Here is a 26,238-nt window from a genome sequence, read left to right on the forward strand (position 1 = left end):
GTTTAAAACTAATAAAAGTAAAAGATCAAGACCCATCAAATATTCTAAAACATCTATTGACAGTGAGCCATTAGTAGGTAGTGGGTCATATTCTTCTGTAAGATGACCGTGTCGCCTTCTTCGATTGCAAACTCACCGTAATCCTGAAGGCATCAGACCTGAGGAGAAACAATATGAGTGAAAGTGTGTTTTCCAAGTAGGCAAGTCGTGCATTACAATATTATTATTATTACTGGCTAATCTACAGCCCTAGTTGGAAAAGCAGGATGCTATAAGCCCAAGGAATACAACAGGGAGAAAATTGCCCAGTGAGGAAAGGAAACGAGGAAATAAACTACAAGAATAGTAATGAACGATCCAAATATCTTGAAAACTGTAACAACATTAAATTAGATCTTTTATATATAAACTATTAAAACTTGAAAAAAATAACAGAAATATGATAGAAGAATGTACCCTCAAGCAAGAGAACTCGAACCCAAGAAACTCCGCCCAGTTGAACCTAAAGACATAAGCATTTTGCCCTTGTCAATACAATCTCGGTACAATACTGAATTTCCAATAGGAAATTCATTCATACATTTGAAAATTATACCTGGGAACTATACTCAATTTTTTTTAATGCGCCGTATTTGCACCAACTCGCAGTGGTGCCCTTTCAGCTCGGAAAATTTCCCTGCTTTCTGATTGGTTGGAATTATCTTGTCCAACCAATCAACAATCAGGAAACTTTTCCGAGCTAAAAGGGCACCACTGCGAGTCGGTGCAAATCTGCCTCACTAAAAAGAATCGACTATAACTAGAGCATCAGTAGTTAGAGCTACAAAACCTTTAAACCAGATTAGGGACTATAAATATAAAACCTGCTTTAGCATTCTAAGCTTAAATGAACTACCAAATATTTGAATACCATTAGGTAAGAAGCTGTATAATATCCTATACTATAGAATTTACAAGTTAGATATTGGGTATTTTTATTAAGAGTATGCTGAGAAAAACTGGGATGTCACTGTATATATTTGCAAAAACTGTGCCCTTAAGATAGTAATACTGTCACAGTCTTATGCTTCAGTTCAATGTGAATAAATTGATAAGTACTGATAGATTATATGACAGTATTACCCAAACAAAAGTAGTAATCACTGAAGTGGATTCAGACAACTACTTCAAATGCAAAACATATAGCATTCATATAATTTCAGACTTTCCACACAGGGGGCGCTTTTGGGAATTGGACCTCTGGTAAGTATCATAATCTGATATAAAAAAAGACTCTTAAGAGTATCCAAAACTTAAATTTCCAGTCATTTGTATATTTCCTAATTATATTAATCTGAGTTCTTTATAGCAGTACAGTATGGTTTTGGTGAAGCTGGAAGTTTTCCCGTTCAATTAAAAACGAGATTGTGGTAATCTCTGACAGACAACAGGTAAGCCCTAATAGTCTGAGTAGCCACTGTGCCCTTGACATAAGACTAGTGGAGAAGTGTAGGCGGGAAGTAACACTTGTACTCGTGTTTGCATAGTCAAGAAAATTAAAAATTACTTGAAATTGGCGATTTGTTCATACGCAAATACAAACATTAGTCTTTTAATAGATGATATTCCTAAAGAGGGAGGAAATTCCTATAACTAACCTAGATGGCTTAAATACTAAGATGTCAAAGCACTTAAACTTGTAAAAGGTTTCAACGGACAACTTTAAACAATCTGGGAAAAGGATATCTCGGGTGATAGACTCGGTTTTGCCAATACTTGACAGAAAGGGATTATGTTATCCAAAATATATATTGGGTTTGTATAAAGCTGTTCATCCTCTCCTTCATAAGGAGGATAGGGAATATACTTCTACTCTCAAAATGTATTGAAAAGTTGCCCTGTTGGGAGGCTTGCCTGCGTCAGACATATGATACAGCAAATGACGGCACAACCGTTGCACCCCGAGAGACGAGAAAGAAAAGAGGAAAAAGGGGCAGACATTTATACCTTTGATATTAGGACTTATGTTGCAACTGCTATCTTAGACTAGATGCTTCTTGTCCTGTGAGGGTTCGCTACACTACCAGTTGAGTGGCTACCAACAGCCCAAAGATAAAAGTGTCCGGGGACCTGCGAGTATATTTCCAAAAGCAGTCTGCTGTTAACATAATCTAGCCTTCAAGACTTGCGTCACTGACAGGTGGTGGTGAAGAAACGACAGAAGAGACCCGAAAATCTAATACGGTAAGCAAGGACTCTAACGGTCGCCATGTCCTGTGTTCCTTCCGAAGCAGTGGTCCGACAATTGCTGAGCTTGGACCACTGGAAGTTTTGGCCTTCCTTAGGCATTGATGGTGACCCATCAGCAGAAAAGCTGTTGGAGGTGTTAGCAGATGCTCTAACGTCCAGGACATCTGCTTCGGAAGGAGCGCAGGACATGGCGACTGTTAGATTCTTTGCTTACTGAATTAGATTTTCGGGTCTCTTCTGTCGTTTCTTTACCACCGACCATTATTCGGCCCCGTGCAGGAATGAGTACATACACCCTCAGTTGTCACGAGGGAAGCTCCCCTTGCCCACCACCTTCTTCTAATAGCTCAAGAGAAAATACATCAACAATGACGACCAGCAGAGTGATTGTAGAATTTTGGCCAACTAGCGAGCTCATCCTTCACACTAGAAGAGGAATGATGATGGCACACATCTCCTTAAAAGAAGTGACCAGAGATCAGGATGATTTTCTTCTGTCCCGTAAGGGCACTACGACGTTAGTTGAAGAGGACTGAGCCAAGGCCGTCTCGAATAAAGGACAGGTGGTCCGAGCTCTGCAAGTGTCGTCCTCACAAACGATGGAGAACATTGACGAGGAAGTAGAAGGATATTACCTTCACTGAGAGGAGTGGATGCTCTTACTTTAGGAACCTGGTTTGGGGGCAAATCGAGGTCTCCTACCTTCCTCGGTTTTCTTCTGGAGGGCTTGGATCTACGGTTAGGTTAGGTTATAAAAAAAGTGCACCAGTCTGAGTGCCGGAGGGGAGAGCAGCTAAAAAGCTTCTTTGGCAACAGCTTGTGCAAATTTGCCTCTGAAGACAATCTCTCTTTAAGATTTCTTTTTCCTACAACCGTAATCAAACCACTATAAAAGGAGGCTATGACCTACACTCATCACAGGGTGATTACTGCAAGCAATCGTGCCCCTTGCAAAAAAGGACAAAAGAGATGGGAGCCAACAGCAGGCCAGCAGGTTTACCAGGGCAGACCCAAATGTCGGTATGTGGGGTTTCCACCATAAGCAAACGGCAAACGCTTCTGATAAAAAAAATCAGAACAATCATAACAGCCAAGGTTAGAGATAGAGATTTATGTCGGTAGTTACTTGTCGGTACTCACAGCCATGCTACCACCACCTCACTATACATTTTAACATGCAAGTTCCAGCTTCGTTGAATACTTCTATTAAAGAATGAAAGTTTGCATTCATATAAAAACAAATATAGTTTGTATTTGTGTAGAAAAAATAGAATTGACATAAGGAAGAAAGTCCAGAATTGAAAATGAGAGGAATATATTTCATGTCTAACCCAGAAGTAAACACACTATAATTCTGCCTTAACCTAAAATTAATTATTACTAGCTAAGCTACAACCCTAGTTGGAAAAGCAGGATGGTATAAGCCCAAGGGCTCCAACAGGGAAAAAAAACCTAACAGGGAAAGGAAATGAACAAACTGTAAGAGAAATAATGAATATGAAATATCTAAAGATTGGTGACATTAAAATAAATCTGTCATGTAAACCATGAAGAGAGACTTTATCAACCTGTTCAACATAAAAAAAAAAAAAAAAACATTTGCTGTAAGTTTGAACATCTGAAAAAACTGAAAATCATTATCATGATTTTAACCTTTTTACCCCCAAGCTATTTGGAACTTTCCAACCCTTAACCCCCAACCGTTTTTTTTTTTTCAAACGTTTTGAAATATATTTTTTTTTTTATTGCGCTGACAGCCTTAATTTTTGTCATAGAGAGGTCAGGTTGGTCTTATTATTTTGGAAAATGCCTGGAGTTTCTCATAAAATTACCAAAAATATGCAAAAAGAAATGCAAATAGCAGTTTTTTGCAAGGATGTACCGGTACATCCATGGGGGTTAATGGATGAGTTTTGTGAAACGTACCAGTACGTCCATTGGGGTAGAAGGGTTAAATGCAAAGTTATTTATAGCATACTACATTACAGTACTTCAAATGCATGAATATATAAGGAAGAAAATACCGTGGTTACCTCAATGTATAAATTTTTGGGAGGCTTTATGTCTTGGGTGAGATCCAACCCGCAAACCTTCTCCGAGGGACCTCATGTAATTCGCCAGATTTTTGTTGTATTTATTGAACCACTGAATCTGGAAGGAATTTCAACATTATTGTAAATTTTAAACAGTCAAATATTACAACCATTTAAATACAGGCAAATATTCATACGGGTAAATACTACGACCACTTAAGTAAAGTCAAATACTGCAACTATGTATAGTAAACCGTCAAATACTGTGATCAATTCTATGATTTTTTCATACACTACACGTTGCAATTTTTACGGACGACACTGGCATCTTCTGAATTTGGAACAAAATCATCACTTAACATATTCAAAATACAGTTATCGTAACAGGGAAAATAGCTCAGTGAGGAAAGGAAAAAAGGAAAATAAAATATTTTAAGAAGAGTAACATGAAAATAAATATCTCCTATATAAACTATAAAAAACTTTAACAAAAGAAGAGGAAGAGAAATTATATAGAAGGGTACAGAGAAAATGGCACTACCCAAGACTAGAGAACAATGGTTTGATTTTGGAGTGTCCTTCTCCTAGAAGAGCTGCTTACCATACCTAAAGTCTCTCTTCTACCCTTCCCAAGAGGAAAGTGGCCACTGAACAATTACAGTGCAGTAGTTAACCCCTTCGGTGAAGAATTGTTTGGTAATCTTAGTGTTGTCAGGCGTATGAGGATGGGAGAATCTGTAAAGAATAGACCAGACTATTCAGTGCGCATGTGTAGGAAAAGGGAAAATGAACCGTAACCAGAGAAAAGAATCCAATGTAGTACTGTCCGGTCAGTCATAAGACCCCATAATATGGCTTGGCATTGGGGGCAAGTAAAGCCCCTGATTGCCGAGTTGAAACTGTTGAACATGGAAGAGATTCGACGGTAGAAAGGAAGCGACGATAGACTTGAGTTAGAAGGCTAAAAAGGAGGTCCAGTCTGGGGGGGTTGCAAGGACACTTCAAAGACCATTAGGTAATGCCTATAGCACTCAAAATGAGGTGCACTGAAAGCGCTGAGCAGAAAACCAGACATCTAAAACTCCTTGGAAGTTAGGGACTACAGTACTGAACTTTTCATACTGTCTTGAATCATGTTAAAAAAACTCATATTGACTCATTACTACAAGCTGGAAATTTTCTATATCAGATACAAAAACAAATTCACCCTTTTACCTTTTTGATAAAAGAATAAAATAAAAGGGTAAGAAATGTTTCCTTACAACAATTAATGAAGATATTTACTAATTTCTCCCCTTTATAATAACGGACATAAGTTTCCACTTCGCATCGACACCAAACACATCTTTTGTTACTTTTGTGGACCATTTGGTAGCAATCTCGCAACATCGTCTACCATTTGGGAGTCCAAGTTTGACCTCAATGGGAAGTGAAAATATCATAAATATAAAGTAATTTTTAATTTTCCTAACTATACAAACCTCAGTCCTTTAACAGAAGATTGATTTGGGCAAAGCTAGAACTGCTGTTACACATATTGGTAGGAGCATCTAACTATCGAGTGTAGAATAATTATTCCCTCGAGGGTAACCACCCCAAAGGAAAGCTACGATTATAGCCTAGCTTGTAATAATAATAATAAAAGCCTTTTCAACATCATGAGATAGAACAAAAGCAATTGTGGTGGCCGATGTGGTAACGTTCCTGACCGGTGAACGCCAGACTGGGGTTCAAGTCCCGCTCAAACTCGTTAGTTTCTTTGGTCGCTGAAACCTCACCATCCTTGTAAGGTAAGGATGGGGAATTTGGGGGAGCCTATAGGTCTATCTGCCGAGTCATCAGCAGCCATTGCCTAGCCCTCTTTGGTCCTAGCTAGGATGGAGAAGGGGCTTGGGCGCTGATCATATATATATATATGGTCAGTCTCTAGGGCATTGTCCTGCTTGATAGGGCAATGTTACTGTCCCTCGCCTCTGCCATTCACGAACGGCCTTTAAGCCTTTGAATGGCAGCAACCATTTTCATCTTGACAGAAAACTCTATTTTATCATTTTGGTACCGCAGCTGAAACCTGTGAATTTGTATCTTTCTGTAGATGTTTTAACTCGAGTGAAAAAAGCAACACTTTACTTAAGTTTGAGGAAAAACTGTGCACAGACTATTAATCATAGCTATTTTAAAATCAACCAAGAAGGTTTCTGGAGTTATTAGGTTTTTCAATTAAGCGTACTTTACAAGCATTGATTAGTGCACGAGAATGAGGTAGACGGGATAGTGCATGATGTACTAGAGTAACTAGATGATAGAAGTATAGATGAGAACCATAATAATGCAACGAATGATAGTGATATGGAAAAAGTGAAAGAGACAATATATGAAGGCCCAGTTACTCAAAGCAAAGGTCCCATTCCTGACTATGATTGGGTAAGGAAAAAATAAGGTGTTTGTGTGAGAAGGATTTGGCAAAGTAAAGGGGTGAGGTATGTGGAGGATCAACTTTTTATGTATTTTTTTCCAATTGAGAGAGAGAGAGAGAGAGAGAGAGAGGTAATTAGTGTAACGACTGTTTGTAGTGAGAAAGACTGCTGGTATAATTAAGGTTGTTTGTTTACTTTCTTGTAGCTAGTTTAGACCAGTAGTGAATGTCCTGGGTAAAGGTGTTTTTTGACTGACTGCTGCCAGAGGCAGTTGTGTGTTCAAATACTGGATTCATCCTTTTTTCTACCAGCTTTGGAAGAGTTTATCTATTATATCAGTAAGTACAGTAATGTTTACCTTGCTTTTGGGGTGATTGTGAATGATAGAAAGTTTATTATTCATCTTTGATTTTAGTAAGATAAGTTTAGATGGCTAGGAATGTCCATACATGTTTTTTCTTTGCATTTTGAATTTGGACAAATTATTGCTGGCCAGGATTATCATAAGTGACATTTATTAGACTGTTCTTGAGGATTGTATAACCTTTGATGACCTGGCTTGTATAAATAATTTCTCCTGAATGGATGATGATGACAATAATGATTATTACCGATTAACTGAAGCAATTGTGGCAGATTTTCCATCAGTGTTGTGTTTTGCCATAGAGTTGTGGCTGTGCCGTTAAAGACAGTTCGGCTTAGTGCGTCTGAACAACAGTATCTGTATTACTATATACAGTATATAAAGTACATATACATACTTATATATTATTTGTTTGCGGTTATTGTTTTAGTTTTAAGTTTTGTTAATGTTTTTTTGGTTCGTTTGAATATTGTTGCTTTATCTAATTGATTTAGTTATATGTATTATAGCAATAAGTGTGATTGTTGGAGTTTCTTTTTAATATTGATTTTTTATTATTATTATTAATTATTACTGGCTAAGCTACAACCCTAGTTGAAAAAGCAGGAATGCTATAAGCCCAAGGGCTCCAACAGGGAAAATAGCTCAATGAGGAAAGGAAATAAAGAAAAACTACAAGAGAAGTTTAAGAACAATAACATTAAAATAAACCTTTCATATAAAAACTTGAAAATAACAAGAGGTAGAGAAACAAGACAGAATAGTGTGCTCGAATGTACCCTCAACCAAGTTTTAAGGTTAGATTTAATTTCCCTTCAGTCCAAGAGTCTGGTTTGTGATAATGTAAGGAGAAAAGTTAGTGCTGCAGAGACTTTTGTCTGTAAGATTCCAGGGTGTGGGGTTTGTCTTTACCACATCCCGCCACAGCGTGAGACCTAGCACTACTAGCAAGAGCGTGACCTCTTGTACCGAAACACCTTCCTGTTAGGAGATGGGATTTTTACAGCTCTGCTCCCCCCCCCCAGTGTGTCACTATTTATCTTTGTGAGTATCCGCCCTTTTGCTTGGCCAATTGTGTAGAATGAACTCTTACCAACTCCAAATATCACAAACTTTCAAATTTATATTTTTCCTAGCCACACAAACCCGAGTCCTTTAAATAACGGCGAGAGGAGACGATCTCTTGTCCCATGAGGGCGCTGTGGAGCTACCTGAAAAAGATCCAACACCTTCGGCCCGAGTGTTAGTTTTCGAATGACACCGCCGCGTAGGAACAACTCTTATTTCATAAAATAATGCAGAAACTACAGTAATGTACATTGTATGAGCATCAATTCTATTCACGGAAATATATCCCATACTAACAGGTAGGCCCGAAGGCATCTTTTATTCTGTTCCAAAGCGGCGTGTCTTAAATGTACGCCGGAAAAATACTTCACTTCGCCTGCCACAGTGGCATTCCTGGAAAAGAATTTCAAATATATAAAAATTTGTATTTTCTGTGTCAAAAAACATCAAATACTTTACTTTATGGGCTGCTTATCTGGTCCTGTATAACAGGAGTATACAAAAGTTTTTTTTTGCAACATGCAAATATGGTCATGACGTCAGCCTCAAAAAATTTAGTAATTGTCAAAGCCATAACACAAGTTGGAGATTTGTGTAAGAACAATTTCTTCATTTGAAATATATCACATATATGTAATGTCACAGACATTTTCTTACGTGTATAAGTGGCTATCAATGTAGGTATTCCCTAGGAAGGAAGGTTCTGAAGAGAGGAAGGAAGGTTCTGAAGAGAGGAAGGAAGCCCCTTTCATTCTACTGCATTCTCATGCCACAATAATGCTGAAAATAACTGTCGATGTGACAAGGAAAATGCGTTCAAAGATCTATGGGTACCTTTTAATTACTGGAGCTGTGAAGATAATCTGTCTTTAGAGAACCAAACATTATGCCCCTGTGAGTGGTTCTTGTGGAATGCTAAAGTTGCGGCAATACTACGAATGTCGTGAGCCTTGGGAGGGACCCCAGTCGACACATTTTCCAAAGATTTGTATGCTCTCATGATAGCCTCTCGTAAGCAGAAAGAGATGGTGTTCTCGGTTACTCCCTTCTTGTTTCGACCTGTGCTTACAAACAAGTTAGGGACGAGAGGGCGAAAGGGTGAGGGCCTCTTTAGATAAAGATGGACTGCCCTTACAGGACAAAGTAAGACTGTCATGATCATCAGTTACCTCGCTGATTGCTGAAATCATAAGGGAGACAACTCTCTCATCAGTCAATGATGGATTTTGGGTCTTGGTTCGGCACAAAAGTAAAAAAGACAAAAAGACAAATCTTTTAAACACCCAGATTGTGACACCAAGTGAGAGAGACTGTGTAGTTCACTCATTCTCTTTGATGATGAAAGAGCTAAGAGAACCACTTATCTTCAATGTTAGGTCCCTGTCTGTTGCTTTGCATAGCGGTTCGTCGGGTACCAACTTTAGGACTTTAAAGCCTTCAACACACTCCCGGACGGGAGTTCAAGTTCCCGAGGTGGGCAAGATTGCTCAAATCTTCTGAATAAAGCCGAGAGTTCCCACAAGGAGAAGAGATCAATTCCCTTCAGTCTGAAGACCTGGCTCGAGGCTGAGCGATAGCCTTTACTGCTGTGACTGACATTAGTTTCTCCCTCCGCATCTATGACACCAATCACAGAAAAGTGACCACTTTGCCTGATAGATCGCTGCGGAGGACTTGCGGAGGTATCCTGAAGTGCTCCGTAGTCAGTCTCGAAAAACCTTTCTTTCGGAGGTGGTGTTGGATAACCCTCAGCCGTGAAGAGACGGGCAGTGAGCCGTTTCGTAAAACTTTCACATGAGGTTGACATAAAAGGTTTGACCAATCTGGACGTTCTCTTGGAACTTCTGTGTGAAGATCTAGAATAGTCCAGGTACCAATCCACTTGTGGCCACCTTGGCGCGATTAGCGTTACTCTTCGGTTTTGTGACAACCTGATCTTGTTCAAGACCTGACGGATCAGACAGAACGGGAAATGCATAGACGCCATCCTGTCCTAAGAGTGTTGGAAAACTGTCTTCCGTTACTGCTGCTCTGCATCCAGGACTGGAGAAGAATATACTGGTAGATTGTTGTTCAGATATGCGGCGAACATGTCTACGGTCAGGGAAGCTCGCATACTGTATTCACCAGACTCTTCGCCACTAGATAATCCACAGACAATTCTGAACCAATTACAGTATCGACAACTAGTCGGCTCATATTGTCTATCAAATTCTTTTACCATGGGATGAATTGACCTGAGAGATGAATGGTATTTACATGTGCTAGTGTTGCATCCCTACTGCCAACTGACAGAGGATCTGGCATACCGAGCCCCCAGCTTGTTGACAAAAGTCACTACGGTTGTGTTGTCGTTCATCAACACTACCGAGTGACTTTCGATCGCTTCTGTAAAGCAGAGTAACACGAGATGCACTGCTTTGAGATCCAGACAATTTACGTGGAACGACTTGTCTTCCTGTGACCATAGTCATGAGATTTGTTCCTTCTTTTCGAGAAGCATCTGAAATGATTCAGAAGTCTACAATAGAGTTGGAATCAGTAAAGGTGCTATCAGATCCCCCTCCTCTAAACACCCCGAGAAATCTGTTCTCCTGTCTCGTGGGATCTTCCAAAGGGCCGATAGTGAGTCTGAGGTCTGCGACCATTAGTGGCCACTGTACCGAGCGAAGGGTACCAGTTTCTGTATGCATGAAAGGGGACCCACAAGCTTCTGCTAGAAGTGAGCTGGAAGGAACTCCTGGAGAAAAGGTGTTGCGATCTGTCTGAAGATGGAAATACTCTGGCTTGGACCGTATCCATGTTCATGCCCAAGTACCATAGACGACATTGTGGGTCAAGTCTCAATTTCTCGTAATACAGCCGGATACCCAGGTCGCGGAAAAATTCGAGAAGAATCTAATTGGTGGATAAGACGAGATCTTGACTGCCAGTAGTGGCCAGTTGTCTAAGTACCGCAAGAGCATTATTCCCGTCGCGAGAGCCCATGAGGAGACTTAGGGTGAACAGGAGAGTGAACGTCTGTGGGGCTGTTGACAGGCTGACATATAGCACCTTGAACTCTTAAGTTCTATCTCTGAAAATGAAATGCAGGTACTTCCTTGATCTTGCATGGCCTGCGCCACTGTGCAGCAGGTCTCCATCTCAAACCGAGTTTAAAGAACAAACTGCTTCAAGCAGGAAAGATCTACAACAGGTTTTCAACCTCACGACAACTTCTCCACTAGGAAGAGGTTGCAGAAGAAACCCGGGGACTTGTGTAAGACTTCCTCTATTGCTTCATTCTCCAGCATCAATGAAATTTCTTTCTCCAAGAGCAGATCTTTTGGGGATCCTGTCAAATACAACGATGGGGTCGTCGGAGTTGGAGTATGGGTTTATGTAGGTCAACAAGCTTGTGAACAGGATTTGATACCGAGCGAAGAAATTCTATAGCCCTAGGATCTCCCCCGAAGAACTGCTACCTCGTCCAGTAATGTTGCAGGGGGTGCAGCATTCCCCTATAGGTGTTAAGTCGAGGGATCTACCGTCCCTAACGGGTCCCTTGACGTCCTCGACTCCTACGACCGGAGGGACGCACAGGTCATTTGTGTATCTCCGGACACATGGAAAAACTTGCATCAGCACTAGGAGCATATGACCAATCTTTCTGATATTTTTACACTTTAACCCCTTGCGAGGAGTCTGGAAGTGCTGATGCTTTTCCAGGTGAAACTTTAATAGCTTCCTTTATGGAGAAAAACTTACCATTTGAGTCTTCGAATGTTACTTGTAGCCCCGACTCACTATGGGATCTAACTGAGGAATAATATAACTTTGAAAGTTAAAGGAGTTGGTGATACCTGTTGTCCATTCGCAGAACGGTGCGAGGACAATGTTGGCTTTTTATTATTTATTAATTGATCTACATTAATAGGTGAATTTTGCATCATGGAAGAGAAATCTGTTCCCCTGAGCTTAGCATACTCGGTGGGGATATTGATCTGTTAGGATTTACAAACTCTTGGAAAAATTAACAGTTCCTCTAATAAATCCTGCTCTGGTTGGTTAATTAACAAGGTCAAATGATCCTAATCACTTAGAGCATTTGCCGTCTCACTAAGATGAAGATGCCCGCATCCTTTGTTATCGGTGCCTCTGGGAATTCTGATAACGATAGGTAGGACAGGGAAAATTCAGGGCTCGTGAGAGATTTCTGCCTCTTGCCCTCTTTGGAGAAAGGAGAAGATGAACAATCCCTTTCAGCTTTCTCTTTACGACAGCTACTGAATTTCCCCCACTGGGAAGACAAACATTCCCTACAGATTTCGCAAGTGGGAGACACGGAACACTTCTTACCTTGACATGCAGGCCATGTAGGATGGGGATCGACCTCCACCCAACTCGTGAAGCCACAAGGACGATCCTCAAGGCCATGGCAGGTTTTCATACATACTTAAGAAGCACTCGTGATCACATGAGCTGATAAGAAAAAAGAGAAGAGGGGTCAGCAGCCGAGCAGACGTCAGTTCGTCGCAGCGGCCAAGAGTGAAGCTGGGGATTTAGCCGCAGAGTCCGTCACGCCTACCCAGCTTGGGTGGGAAGGGGACAACCATACAAAGTTACCAGATCCACAGGATTTCCTTAATTTTGGTTGTAGCTAAACAGCAATGCTGTAGAGTGTAACCCGTATAAACGACGAGGGTTTGTATTTGGAAAAGAACAAACAGCATTGCATTACAATAGACTTCTTTTAACAGATCTTATGCTTTCAAAAAAGGCATTAAAGTAGAACAACTTTTCTGATCATGGTTACGTGAATGGCTCTGAGCATTGCATACAAAGCATCAACTTTACTCTGGCTAAAGTAACCTCAACACTTTAAAGTCGAGGACAGTACGGCTAAATACAGCGGGACGATGGTAAACATTAACAAGTTGTTCAATTGTTTGCCTTCATATACTAGACTAGAAGTGCAGCTTACATTAAATTGCAACCATGTGCATTTCACCTTGATTTTTTTTTACTACAGTAGAGCGTAAATTCTGTGTCGAGGCAACTCCTGGTAGATCTCAAACCAATAATGACCTAGCCTATGCTAGACTTACAAACAACCTTCACCTAGTCTAAACTCACAAAAAAAAAAAAAAAAAAAGGGGAGCCTAGGGTTGTGATGGCCTGGTGAGAGCGTCCTTGTCTGGTGATTGCCAGACTGGGGTTCGAGTTTTGCTCAAACTCCTTAATTCCTTACCATCCTTGTGAGCTTAGGAAGGGGGTTTGAGGGAATCTATAGGTCCATCTGCTGAGTCATCAGCAGCCATTGCCTGGCCCTCCTTGGTCCTAGCTTGGATGGAGAGGAGGCTTGGGCACTGAGCATATGTCAGTCTCTAGGGCATTGTCCTGCTTGATAGGGGCAAATGTCAGTGCCCCTTGCCTCTGCCATAACTGAGCAGCCTTCAAAACCTTTAAAACAATTGTACTTACAAAAATGCCAAAGGTACCATAAGTATGCCAGGTTTACTATACTGTACTCTAGTACAATATTAAGAGACTGGAACAAGGCATAAGTGGCGGATAATGGTCACCTAGATACTTGAAGCTTCCGTGACCTCTTACCACTCTGAATTAAATTTGAATGAGTTCCAACTTGATCTTAACCCGAGTTCGTAACAGGTGGTGCTGTTGTCCCAACTTCGATTTCTCCATTTACTTTATTATTAGTCAGGACGATATTTTTCACAGCAAATCAGAGGGGTTTTAACTGTCGAGTGACTTTTCTCGGCCAATCTTACCTGCACATCTACTGATGCTAGCTCTGTATCTGACACTGACTTATTTGTAACTGTTCTATTTAAATACTTGTTTAGATAAGATTCATTTAATGGTATTTTTAACATCCCAAACAAGTGACCATTTCCCTACTGGAGTAAATAGGAAGTGTTAGTGGCATGCTCCAAGGCATTTTGAACGGTTTCGATTATGTTAATCGATGTAAAAAAGCACTTTACAAATTATCAAGACAACTTACACTATCATATACCTCTAAAAATCTCAAGTTTCCGCTGGGAAAACAGACGAGAAGTAAACACAGGGTTGCGAGTTGTCTTAGGGTAAACTAAGAACACAGAGGTTGGGGTGTTAGTGGCGTGCTTCTAGGCATTTTGAACGGTTTCGATTGTTAATCGTTGAAAAAAAGCTCTTTACAAATTATAAAGACAACTTACACTAGTATATACCTCTGAAAGTCTGAAGTTTCCGCTGGGAAGCCAGACGAGAAGTAAACACAGGGTTGCGAGTTGTCTTAGGTTATGCTAAGAACACAGAGGTGTGGGGGGGGGGGGGGGGCTTGCTAGGGGGATGCAGCGTAACCAGTAGGTAAGGATTCACTATACGTAATGTTTTGATCAATTCATCAGCACTATAGCGGCAAAACACTGAACCAATCGACAGGCGCAGTAATTTGAAACAATCCAATCAGTCCCCGCTTAACCTGGGAAATTGCCAGAGGACTTTTTTTATTCAATCAGAATCCAAACATTTTAAAATTCAAACAGGGTAATGGGAGCATCAAACTTAGTGTGGAGATGCCCGTTCTAACTTCTTGGCCGCCGAGACGTCAAAATGGCAACGTTGAACTCCGAGAGTTACCAAGTTCGACGTGATACAAGAGATTCCTTTTACAAATTGAACAATCTAAAGCTGGTGAGGTTATGAACTTCAGCCAACAAAGGGAATTCTTCTTCTTCTTTGTCTGCATCTTTTCCCACTTTTATGTGGGGTCGATGTTTCTGACCAGCTTTCTCCATCTACCTCTGTCCCACACTTCATCACCGGTTAATCCCTTTGATCGAAGGTCATCCTTGATACAGTCCATTCACCTTCGCTTTGGTCTCCCTCTCCTTCTCGTTCCCTCGTACCTCTATTTCCATCACCCTCCTCCCAATATACTGTTCATGGCGCTGTTATAATAGTTCAAGCCAAAGAAATATTGCTAAAAAACCATGATATTTTATAAATATCCAAATTATCTAGATGTTTTTGTCATACTTCCTTGCTTTGCATATGATGAACCGCAGAACACGCACCAGTCCATCTCATTCACCGACCGCCCCCCAATAGAAAAAAAAGAAAATAAAATGACAATGCGGGTTGAATGTAGTTCGTTGGGACAGGCGTAAATTTTCTTATTACTTGTAAAATCGATTTCTTTTACAGAATATGATTCGTGGTTACATTGCCATGAGTGTAACCGGTTAGGAGGCAAACACAGGGTAACCTAAAAATATGTCTTCTAGGTTAGGATAAGTGGGGACCCTTGAGATAGGCAGTGTTCTTGCGTACGAGGTTTTGTAGTATGATGGACATGGCCACGAACGACTGGAAATGGAAAGAAAATTCCCAATTTCTGTGAGCTCAGGAGGCCTTGGCCGTCTATATACAAGGGCTCCATTATTCTTCAACACGGGACTAGGTAATGTGGCTCAAATTCATTTTCGTAGGGTAGTGCACTATTAAATTGTTAGTAAAAAATCAGTTTAACTATTGTATTACAGTAAACTAATTACATCTATTAAAATAGATTGTGATAACCTAACTTACCATATCCTATCTATTAAATATATAAAATGTATCCGCCCTGCTACAAACTAACCAATTCCCTTTTAAAATTTTGGTTTTTAAAAAATCACAGCTTTTGGAAAATAAAAATTTCCACAAATTCTCATCAGAAACATTCAAATTACCAGTAAATACGATCAGAACACCTTCAGCATTTCACATTAATCAACCGACAGAGCTTTATTTGAAGGGCCACTGTCCATCTTAACTAATTATATGGATTTCCCAACAAATATTCTCCTCAGAAAAGTCCAAAATACCAATAAATACACACAGAAAACTTTTAAAAACTTTACCAATATGTATTTTTTCTTTCTTTCTTTTTGCACTGAAAAAGTTTAAATCACTTCTCGCAGTTCTCGCTCAACGTTATTGTTATTGTCGAAGGCTGACAGTTTTGTTTACGTTTTCTGGAAACGTTTTCTACGACGTTTTACGATTTTGTGGATATTTATAGATTATTTTCATATTTGTGCAATAATTATAATAATCATTTTATAATCTCTTGAATTATGAACTTTTTAAATATTACCATAGGTTTATATTTGTAAAATTTTCTTTAAATGATGATAAACATCCAATTTTAATTACTGAACTCAACCAAAATCTAACTACGATACACCATTTAGGTTTGTGGTTAAGAATACGTTTACTACGACAATTTACGATATCATAAATAACTCTAAATTATCATTCTTATAATTGGGATTTAAATATAATTGTTTAGTCATTTATATAATTATCTTATTTATTTTTAACTATTGATTTAGTTTTATTTTCATAAACTTTCGTTCAAATAATAGCACATATCAAACTATAGTTAGTAAACGAAACCATAAACAGACGATCAGCTGGAGCTAATGAAAAGGCAACTCCCTCCGTAAAACATCTAAACTCGAACCTGTTTGTGGTTTTGAGTTTGTTTCTTACGATAGTTTATGATTTTCCAAATATTTGGAGATTATTATTCGTCTAAGTATACATTAATTCTAATATTTTATCTATAGTTTTAATGATATATTTATATTCATATATTATTGTACAGTTATTTGCATTAACTATCGTTTAAATTATTCAAAATATTAATCTATAATAAACGAACTAAACCAAATAAAAACCAGACGATTGGTGACATGAAATGGCGATCTTCGACAAAAGAAAGAAGAAAATATATTTGCCATGAACATAAAATCACATTAAAGATTGAATGTTATTTACTGGCTATTTCCTCTCGTAGAAAGAAATAGTTTTACGTATACTTACTAGATGGGTGTTCTTTCCCTTTCTTTGAGTAGTAAAAAAAAAAAAGAGGGAGCTACAGATGCACCAGCCACCCGTTGATATACTACTGCTAGAGAATTATGGGGTCCTTTTATTGGCCAGACAGTACTACAGTGGATCGTTCTCTCTGGTTACGGTTCATTATCCCTTTGCCTACACACACACACACACACACACACACACACACCGAATAGTCTGGCACATTCTTTACATATTCTCCTCTTTCCTCATACACCTGACAATACTGAGATTACCAAATAATTCTTTTTCACTGAAGAGGGTAACCACTGCACTGTAATTGTTCAGTGGGTACTTTCCTCTTGGTAAGGGTAGAAGAGACGATTTAGCTATGGTAAGCTGCTCTTCTAGGAGAAGGACACTCCAAAATCAAACCATTGTTCTCTGGTCTTGGGTAGTGTCATAGCCTCTGTATCATGGTCTTCCACTGTCTTGGGTTAAAGTTCTCTTGCTTGAAGGTACACTCGGGCACACTATTCTACCTTCTTTCTCTTCCTCTTTTTTTGTTAAAGTTTTTCATAGTTTATATAGTAAATATTCTTTTTAATGTTATTACTGTTCTTAAGATATTTAACTTTTCCTTGTTTCCCTTCCTCACAGGGCTATTTTCCCTGTTGCAGCTTATAGCATCCTGCTTTTCCAACTAGATTTTTTATGTTACTTTAAAATATGGTCAAACTATTACAGTAGATCGGATGCTCTAAGGGAAAAAAAAATAACAGGACTTTTTTTTCGAAGAAATTTCTGAAATGAAGAAATGAAAAATGTTTCATGAAATAAAGTTTGGATTTTACGAAAACCTCTAAATGTTGATAAAACTTCAAAAAAAAAAAAATCAAGAAGTAGAATGTGGTAAGAGATGTGGAAAGGTAAATAGCATCCTCTCTCTCTCTCTCTCTCTCTCTCTCTCTCTCTCTCTCTCTCTCTCTCTCTCTCTCTCTCTCTCTCTCTCTCTCTCTCTCTCTCTCTACAAATACACACAGGGTTGTGTCACGTAATGACCATATTGTTGAAGTATATAAGACAATTATGTACAGGACCCAGTTTAGGAATTGTGATGATATTGTTATTGTAGTACCAAGCATGGACACACACACAGACAAACAAACAAATACTCACACACACACACACACACACACACACACACACACACATATATATATATATATATATATATATATATATATATATATATATATATATATATATATATATATATATATATATATATATATATATATATTACAATATTTCGTAATCAATCCATCATTATATTCTATAGCTAAAATGATAAAATAAGAATACATTTACAGTACCAGAAAAGTAGCCCATATAGTAATTAAAAGAAATTTTAAAGAGTTCCCGGTAATTGTTAGAAACTACTAACGTTATTAGGCACTAATTTTACCATGTTTTTTTTTTTAATTTAAATATTAGATTATATTATTCTGCTAAAAATAACACTTCACCATCAGAGGTAATTTTCAAATTATAATCATTATTGTAATTTTACAAGCTAAGCTATAACCCTATCAGGAAAAGCAAGATGCCATAAGCTCAAGAGCTCCAATAAAGAAAAAATAGCCCATTGAGGAATGGAAATTAGGAAATAGATATCATTCATATCTAACACTCTCGTGAAGTACTAAAGGCAACGGGTTTCATCGTCTGTTTGATGGTATTATACCTAAAATTTAACAAAACATGAATTAAAGTAATTTAGTTTCTTCACAGCTAAATGGATACGTCAAAAAACTAAAGTAATGGATACCCTTGAAACCCTTAGCAAGCTCAAATGGAACTGGGCGGGGCACATTGCCAGGATGACAGACAACCGATGAACATCACGAACAACCTTCTGGACACCCCGAGGATACACAAGAAACCAAGGAAGACAAAAAACCCGCTGGCGAGATGACTTAGACCAACATGAGCAACAATGGCACAGAATAGCTTGCAATAGAAGTTGTGGAATGATCTTCCTAATCGGGTGGTTGAATCAGTAGAACTTCAAAAGTTCAAAGTTGGAGCAAATGCTTTTTTGTTGACCAGGCGGACATAGTCTTTTTATAGTTTATTTATGACATATTTGTTTTTGATGTTGTTGATAGTTTATTATATGACATGTCTGTTTTGACGTTGTTTCTTATTTTAGAATGATTTATTGTTAATTTGTTCTCTTCATTTATTTATTTCCTTATTTCCCTTCCTCACTGGGCTATTTTTCCCTGTTGGAGCCCCTGGGCTTATAGCATCTTGCTTTTCCAACTAGGGTTGTAGCTTGAATAGTAATAATAATAATAATAATAATCTGTGGAGGAACCTGGGGAAGGCCTACATCCAAGAAAGGACTATTGAAGGCTGAAATGATGATGAATGATGATGATGAGTTTCTTCACTATTTAAACTAGATATGATAAAACTATCTATTGTCCACTAGTAGCGTTATGAAACATCTAATTCAAACCAGCAAAGCGATTAATCAGTCCTTTAGCTAAGCTTTAGACGTCATACAATCCACGACGTCATAGAGACGTATTTTCTTAATAAAGATAATGCAAATTACATTACACTTGAAATATAACAGAATACGAACTAAAATAATTGAATTACCTTCGTTATATAAGTTCGATATAATGTTATCCATTTGAATATCGAATATCAGCCTCACTTAAACCAGCAAACAGAATTAATCAGTTAACATCACAAAGACGTATTTTTTTTAATAGAAATTAATGATTTTGGTATCCAGAATTTATATCTTCGATGAAATAAGTTATCAAAACACCTTACAAGGAGCTATTTCTATACATTTTGAATAAAATATATCTTTAAATCCTTTAAAAACGAAAAATTCTCAGAGGGTTTTGTGTACAGTATTTTATGGCAGGAACTCTTACTCTTTGCTTACAAATTCTTACTACGCGTCTAGTATCTTAGCCAGAACCTAGTTAATTATTTCTTTTAAAATAACGTTTTTATTTAGCTAACATATTTAAATGAGTTCTATTATACATTTTATTAAAAATTGATATTTTAAGTTGTATTTTATAATAATTATAAATTATATATCCAAAATATTCTGTAATAACTATGTTTTTCACTCAAATCTTGTCTAGCCAGGATTTGAGTGAAAATTTAGTTATTACAGAATATTTTGGATATATATCATAATTATTACAAAATACAAGTTAAAATATTATCAATTTATTAATAAAATAGAATTTAGAACTCGTTTAAATACGTAAGCTTGATAAATACGTAATTTTAAAAGAAATCATTGAATACTTTTTACTCCTAAATTTTAGAGACTTCTCGGTAGTTATGAGAAAATACTAACCCTATTAAATTCACAATAACTTATCTATGTATAAGTATCAAATAATGCTAATATACTCAGAATATCACTTCACTAGAAGAGTTAATTTTCGTATTAAAAGAATCATCTCGTGAAATACCAGAGGTTTAATTATCTGTTTAATGACGTTATACATAAAATTTAACAAAATACTAATTACAGTTATGTAGTTCCTTCAATATTTAAGCTCGATGTAATAATAGTATCTATTTGAGTGTCCAATATCAGTGTTATTTAACAGGAAATCAGTTAATCAATCATATAGGCAGCTGTAAAATTCATCCTACTCTCTATGACGTCACAAAGACGTATTCTTTAATAGAAATAATAATTTGGGAATTAAAATTCTTCCCCATGATAAAATTCATCAAAAACATCTTACAAGGGACTGTCTTTTTATAATTTGAAGAAAATATACCATTAATTCCATTAAAGACAAAAATTCCTCAGCCCTATCCACTCTAGCTAGAACGTTTGGTTGAAATTTGACGAAAAATTGGTCAGATTTCTCAAACAGTAACGCATAAGTCGCAGGATCTCTCCCTTGGTGGGATATTCCAGTGTTCTGATTGGCTGTATTTTCTCAGTTGTGATTGGTTGTTGCCTTCGTTTACTACACCTAGGCAGACGTACACACGCACATCTAACATCGTAGCCTTAAGGACAGTCAAGTATTCTCTCTGATATGACTTATTTATTTAACTATGCCCTTTAACAAGATCTAATATTTATTTATTATTAATTTATAACTATTCATGGTTTATTTCCATATAAAATTGTAAATTATAAGTCGTTGTTTATCCAAAAGAAGTATAAGTTTTTCACACCAACTCAGCAGATTCATTCATAAAAATACGTTTCCATGACGTCACATACAACCACCAATCAGAGCTCAGGACGAGTCAACCAATGAGAGGCCAGATATTTCCCGCTAAAAAATCCATAAGTCGAGAGGGTTCCTCCGACTTATGTGCTGCTGTTGACGAACTTTTCAAATTCACGCAAAAATCTCGTTCGATCCATTCAATGTTTTTTTTTTTTATTTCTTTATTCAAGCAATTAAAGGTTTTTCATTAAGTAATCACTCTCAATTAATATATATATTATCAAAACAATTTATAAAGAATGGCAGGTAATAAAGAAAATTTATTTATTTCTTAAATAAAAGAATAAAAATCTCGAAGAAAATTCGGGCAGATTGCTCAAACAGCAGCCCAGGGGGGACCTTAGCGGGATAATCCAGTGCTATGATTGGCTGTATCTTCCTTAGCTGTGATTGGCTGCACCCATCGCTTACTGCAGCTTCACAGACATACGCACGCACTCTCAAGATCGTAGCCAGAACCCAGTTACGTATTCCTTCGAATATGACTTATTTATTTAAGTTATGTCCTTTAAAAAGATTAATTATTTACTAATTATTATTTTATTCATTATTTTATGTTAATTTTGATAACACATATAATTTATGAGTCATAATTTATATATTATAAGTACAGATTTTTTACTATTACCAGTGGATTTTATGACGTCATACAATCCACAAATCAGAGCGTAGGAAGAATCAGCCAATGAGAGGCCAGACATTTTCCCGCTCAAAATGCATAAGGTGAGAGGGTTCCTTTGACTTATGAGCTGCTGTTGGCGAACTAGTCAAATTCACTCGAAATTTTTACCAAATAGGGCGAGACCACTATAATGGATGGCTTGTCATTTTGTCATCCATAAGTTATAATGTACTCCTCGAGACTTTTCCCTTTCATCCTATTTCTTTATTATTTATTGTAATAATAACTACAAAAATTATATATTTAAGATACATTTTATTACTAAATATTGTTTTGAGTTTGTTTATATAAAATATACAATGTTTAAGTCTTAATTTATCTGAGATACAGTATTTACCCCTACCCTTTATCACCACATATTTCCTTAATAAAACGTATGATTTGTTAAACATTTGTTCAATTACATTTTTACCATGAATGTAACAAAATACGAATTACTGTCATGTTCTTACACTACTTAAGCTCGATATAATAATAGCATCTGTTTGAATATCGAATATTAGCTACGTGTCACTCAGTCAAACCTTCTTCCTACTCAACCAGCTAACAGATCTTGACGTCTCAGACTCATTTTCTTCATAAAAATAATGAGCTAGTATAAGAATTTATTCCTTTTCTAGAATATATTATAAAAACATCTTATAAAATATTGTTTCCATATATTTTGAAGAAAAGTTGTCTCTAATACCCTTAAAAACGAAAAATCTTTTCAAATAGTGGCGGAAATTCGGGTAGGTTTCACAAACAGCAACGCAGACGTCCCGAGCTCTCTTACAAATTTTTACTACGCGTCTAACATCGTAGCCAGAACTAAGTTAATTATTTCTTCAAAAATAACTTATTTTAATAGCTTATACTTATGAACATGATTCAATATTTATTTTATTATGTAATTAACTCTATCATAAGTTCATTAAAATAAGAATTACAATTTTTTATTATTAACTTATTTAAAATAAGTATAGATATTTTACTACTGCTCAGTCGAGTTCATTCATAAAACTACGATTGTATGACGTCACATACAGCCACCAATCACAGCAGAGGATGAATTAGCCAATGAGAGGCCAGATATTTTCCCGCTAAAAATCCATAAGACGAGAGGGTTCCTCCGACTTATGAGCTGCTGTTGACGAAAAAGTCAGATTTACTGACGATTCCGGGTAAACGCTCTAGCTAATGAGGTTTTTTTTTCATCCTATCTTTCTTTCTTTTTTTCACATATCATAGAATAACAATTGTATGTATTTAAAGATCAATTTTATTAGAGATGATTGTTTTCGAGTTTAATTAATAAAATTTGCAACTTTAAGCAATAGTTTATCTAAAAGAATATATATAAATAACCCTTACGATGACGTATTTCTTAATTAATGATTCGATTAAATGATCTGTTCAATATATTTAACTCGATATGATGATAATAAATCTATGCTGTATCAACGTAATTACGAAAATTTGGACAGCTTTCTCAAACAGCAACTCATATCATCGAATCTCTTAGCGGTGCATTCTAGCCTTCTGATTGGCTACATCTTCCCCAGCTCTGATTGGTTACTGATTTCATTTACTACGACTTCAGACACACACGAACGCACTTACATATAACATCGTAGCCAGAATGAGGGTCAATTATTCCTTCAAATATGACACATTTATTAAACTTATGACCTTTATTAAGATCTATTATTTATTTCTTTAAAAAATCAATACTTTTAAAAAGATTATTTTAGTTAAATACAAATTTTTAAGTGCTAAATATTTTGAAATATGTATAGGTATAACGCCACTGGGCCTTCGACGCAACATTCATTCATAAATACGAGTGTGTGAAGTCACACTACAACCAGCCAACCAGACAGCAGATATTTCCCGGTATAAATGCATAAGACGATAGTTACTTTGAGTTATGGGGTGCTGTTAACAAACTAGTCAAATTGACGTAAGAATTTTGTAAGGCATCCCTTGAAATGAAGACAAGATTATATATATGCTCAACTTAAAAGCAAATGTCAGGGGAAAATATGAAGATAATTTGTGTGACCTGTGCAAAGATGAAGAAGATACTACCGAACATTTATTTTTATGCCCAAAATTAGGACAGCTAATGAATGTAGACATAAGCTTATGTACGTTGAAAAATCCTAGCAGGGATCTGGCTGCATTTATAGGTAGGGCAATGCGTATAAAAGAAGAATTTAAGAAATCCAAACTGACCACAATAAGTTGCCAAAACTGATGATAGCAAGGTGTTATCCTATCTAATTTTAAGGTAGAAGGGAATAAAAGTAAAGATTGAGAATCTCTTTACGATATTAATTTATTTAAGGCACAGGTAATATAAACTTAATGACAATAAGAAGAATAAGCTTAGAGGCTTTTCACCTATCAATGTTATTTTGCGGAGTGAGTAATAAGGAACCAGGAAGGAACCAGGAACCTGAACCTGAACAGATTATTAGACCAAAACATAACAAACAATCTATAAAACAAATATCATTTCGGAAAATGTCAATAAATATGTTTTAATATTATTATATTTATTACTAATATTATAACATGCAATAGTAGTTTGAATAAAACAATGAATATATGTATAAAATTTCTTAATTATAAAACAGAGCGCAACCTAAACCACTTTGTTGTTCAACAGACGACGCCCATAAATGTAAACAAAGTGAGTGAGCAGGGGTGCCATACGTACGATAATTATCGTACATGTACGATTATTTTAGGTCCAGTACGATGTACGATACATGCCTTAGGTATATACATATGTGTGGTGTGTGTGTTTAGTTAAACAATTAAACTCAAATATTTTGAAATAAGTCAATCATAAACTCCTTAATAATTATATTGAAACTGTGTACGATAATTTTGGTTGAAAAACGACAATTTTAAGGCTCATGTACGATAATTCAGTCGAATAATCTGGCAACCCTGTGAGTGAGGACTGAGGAGGCCGTCGCCACGCTGTTTAATTCAACTTCAAGGGTAATATTAACATCTTAACTTATGCGATGGTTAAATATATATATATATATATATATATATATATATATATATATATATATATATATATATATATATTTATTTTTTTCTTTATCAACACAATACTCACAAAACTCATTCTCTTTATTCGTCAACCTAGTCATTAGGTAATTTTGGTATTTTATGCCCTTTTCAGCATCCTGCGTAATTCCTAGGGACATGCTTGAAACGTAATTTAAATGAAATGCATATATTTGGGATTTTGTGTGTGAAATTTAAGAGCTATAATTCCGTCTGTCCTGTTAATGATTGTCCCAAACTGTGGTGTATGTAGGATAGCGGCCACCTGCATGTACGCTTCCGGCTAACTTAGAATACGGCATTAGGTAAGTAGGGGGTAGTTTATAGCGCTACGGCCAAGCTTCCTAATTTGCTTATTATCGCTCCGACTGTTATCTTGTATAGAATAAAAACGTTTGGAAATGGTCTACGGATCTTAAATATGGTTGTGTAAGGGGGGTCCGAGGGGGCGTAGCCCCCCTGGGTAAGGACATGGCTTTTAGCATAGGTTAGGTGGGTTTTTTAAGTTAGCTTCTCCCGTCGTACTCGTAGGTAAGGAAACTGTTGGGTAAGGGGGGGTCCGGGGAGGCGAAGCCCCCCTGGGTAAGGATACAACTTTTAGCATAGCTTAGGTGGTTTTTTTAATTTAGCTTCTCCCGCCGAAATCGTTTTTAGAACGACGGCCACAGTTCAGAATATTCCCGTTTTCGACGGGATCTGGCCGTCACCCTACGAAGGCTCCTAAGTAGGTAAGGACATAGCTTGTAGGTTAGGTTAGGGGGAAAAGTTTAGGTAAGTTGATGTCCATTCTTAACTCATGAGGAACTGGCTGCTGATATACAAAGGCTCCAACCATTATTTCCCTTGCAAATAAATAGTTAATAAGATATACCCCAATATATCCTACAGTAATGGGGCCAGTCAGTGGGAACCATGGGTTTAGGGTAGGCGAGACTTACTGGCGAATAGATGATTAATGGTAAAACTAATTTTTTTTATATATATACGTTATTCTCTGGGACGCATAATAAATCCACGAAAAATTGCACAAAATATGGGGATCCTCTTCCCCTGAAATGTATATTTCATTCATTAGGTCATGTCTTGTGTGTTGGAGGTTTCGGAGCCTTTGTATATCAGCGGCCAGTTCCTCCAGCGAGCATAAAATATAGACACCGACTAAACTAAACTGACCTCTCTATGACAAAAATTAAGGCTGTTAGAGCAATTTAAAAAAAAATATACTGCAAAATGT

The 26,238-nt window shown here is 37.1% G+C and overlaps 2 long non-coding RNA genes across 3 annotated transcripts in view; one reads left to right on the plus strand and one right to left on the minus strand.

The window, feature by feature from the left end:
• Positions 1–38: 38 nt before the first annotated feature.
• LOC137637279 (uncharacterized) lies at positions 39–16,100 on the minus strand. The gene is made up of 4 exons (XR_011043516.1): positions 16,004–16,100; positions 8,409–8,504; positions 4,263–4,380; positions 39–158 (listed from the first exon to the last, which is right to left on the minus strand). It is a non-coding gene; the product is annotated as an uncharacterized lncRNA (long non-coding RNA).
• The window catches only part of LOC137637280 (uncharacterized), a 70,143-nt gene continuing 50,741 nt past the window's right edge, over positions 6,837–26,238 (plus strand). Inside the window, exon 1 of one of the 2 annotated variants that reach the window (XR_011043518.1) lies at positions 6,837–7,017. This is a non-coding gene — a long non-coding RNA (uncharacterized lncRNA). Of the gene's footprint in view, positions 7,018–24,869; positions 24,927–26,238 lie in introns of those variants that run through there. The other variant, XR_011043517.1, reaches the window with a different exon arrangement.

The sequence above is a fragment of the Palaemon carinicauda genome, unplaced genomic scaffold (genome assembly GCF_036898095.1).
Source record: "Palaemon carinicauda isolate YSFRI2023 unplaced genomic scaffold, ASM3689809v2 scaffold63, whole genome shotgun sequence".
NCBI classification, from domain to species: Eukaryota; Metazoa; Arthropoda; class Malacostraca; order Decapoda; family Palaemonidae; genus Palaemon; species Palaemon carinicauda.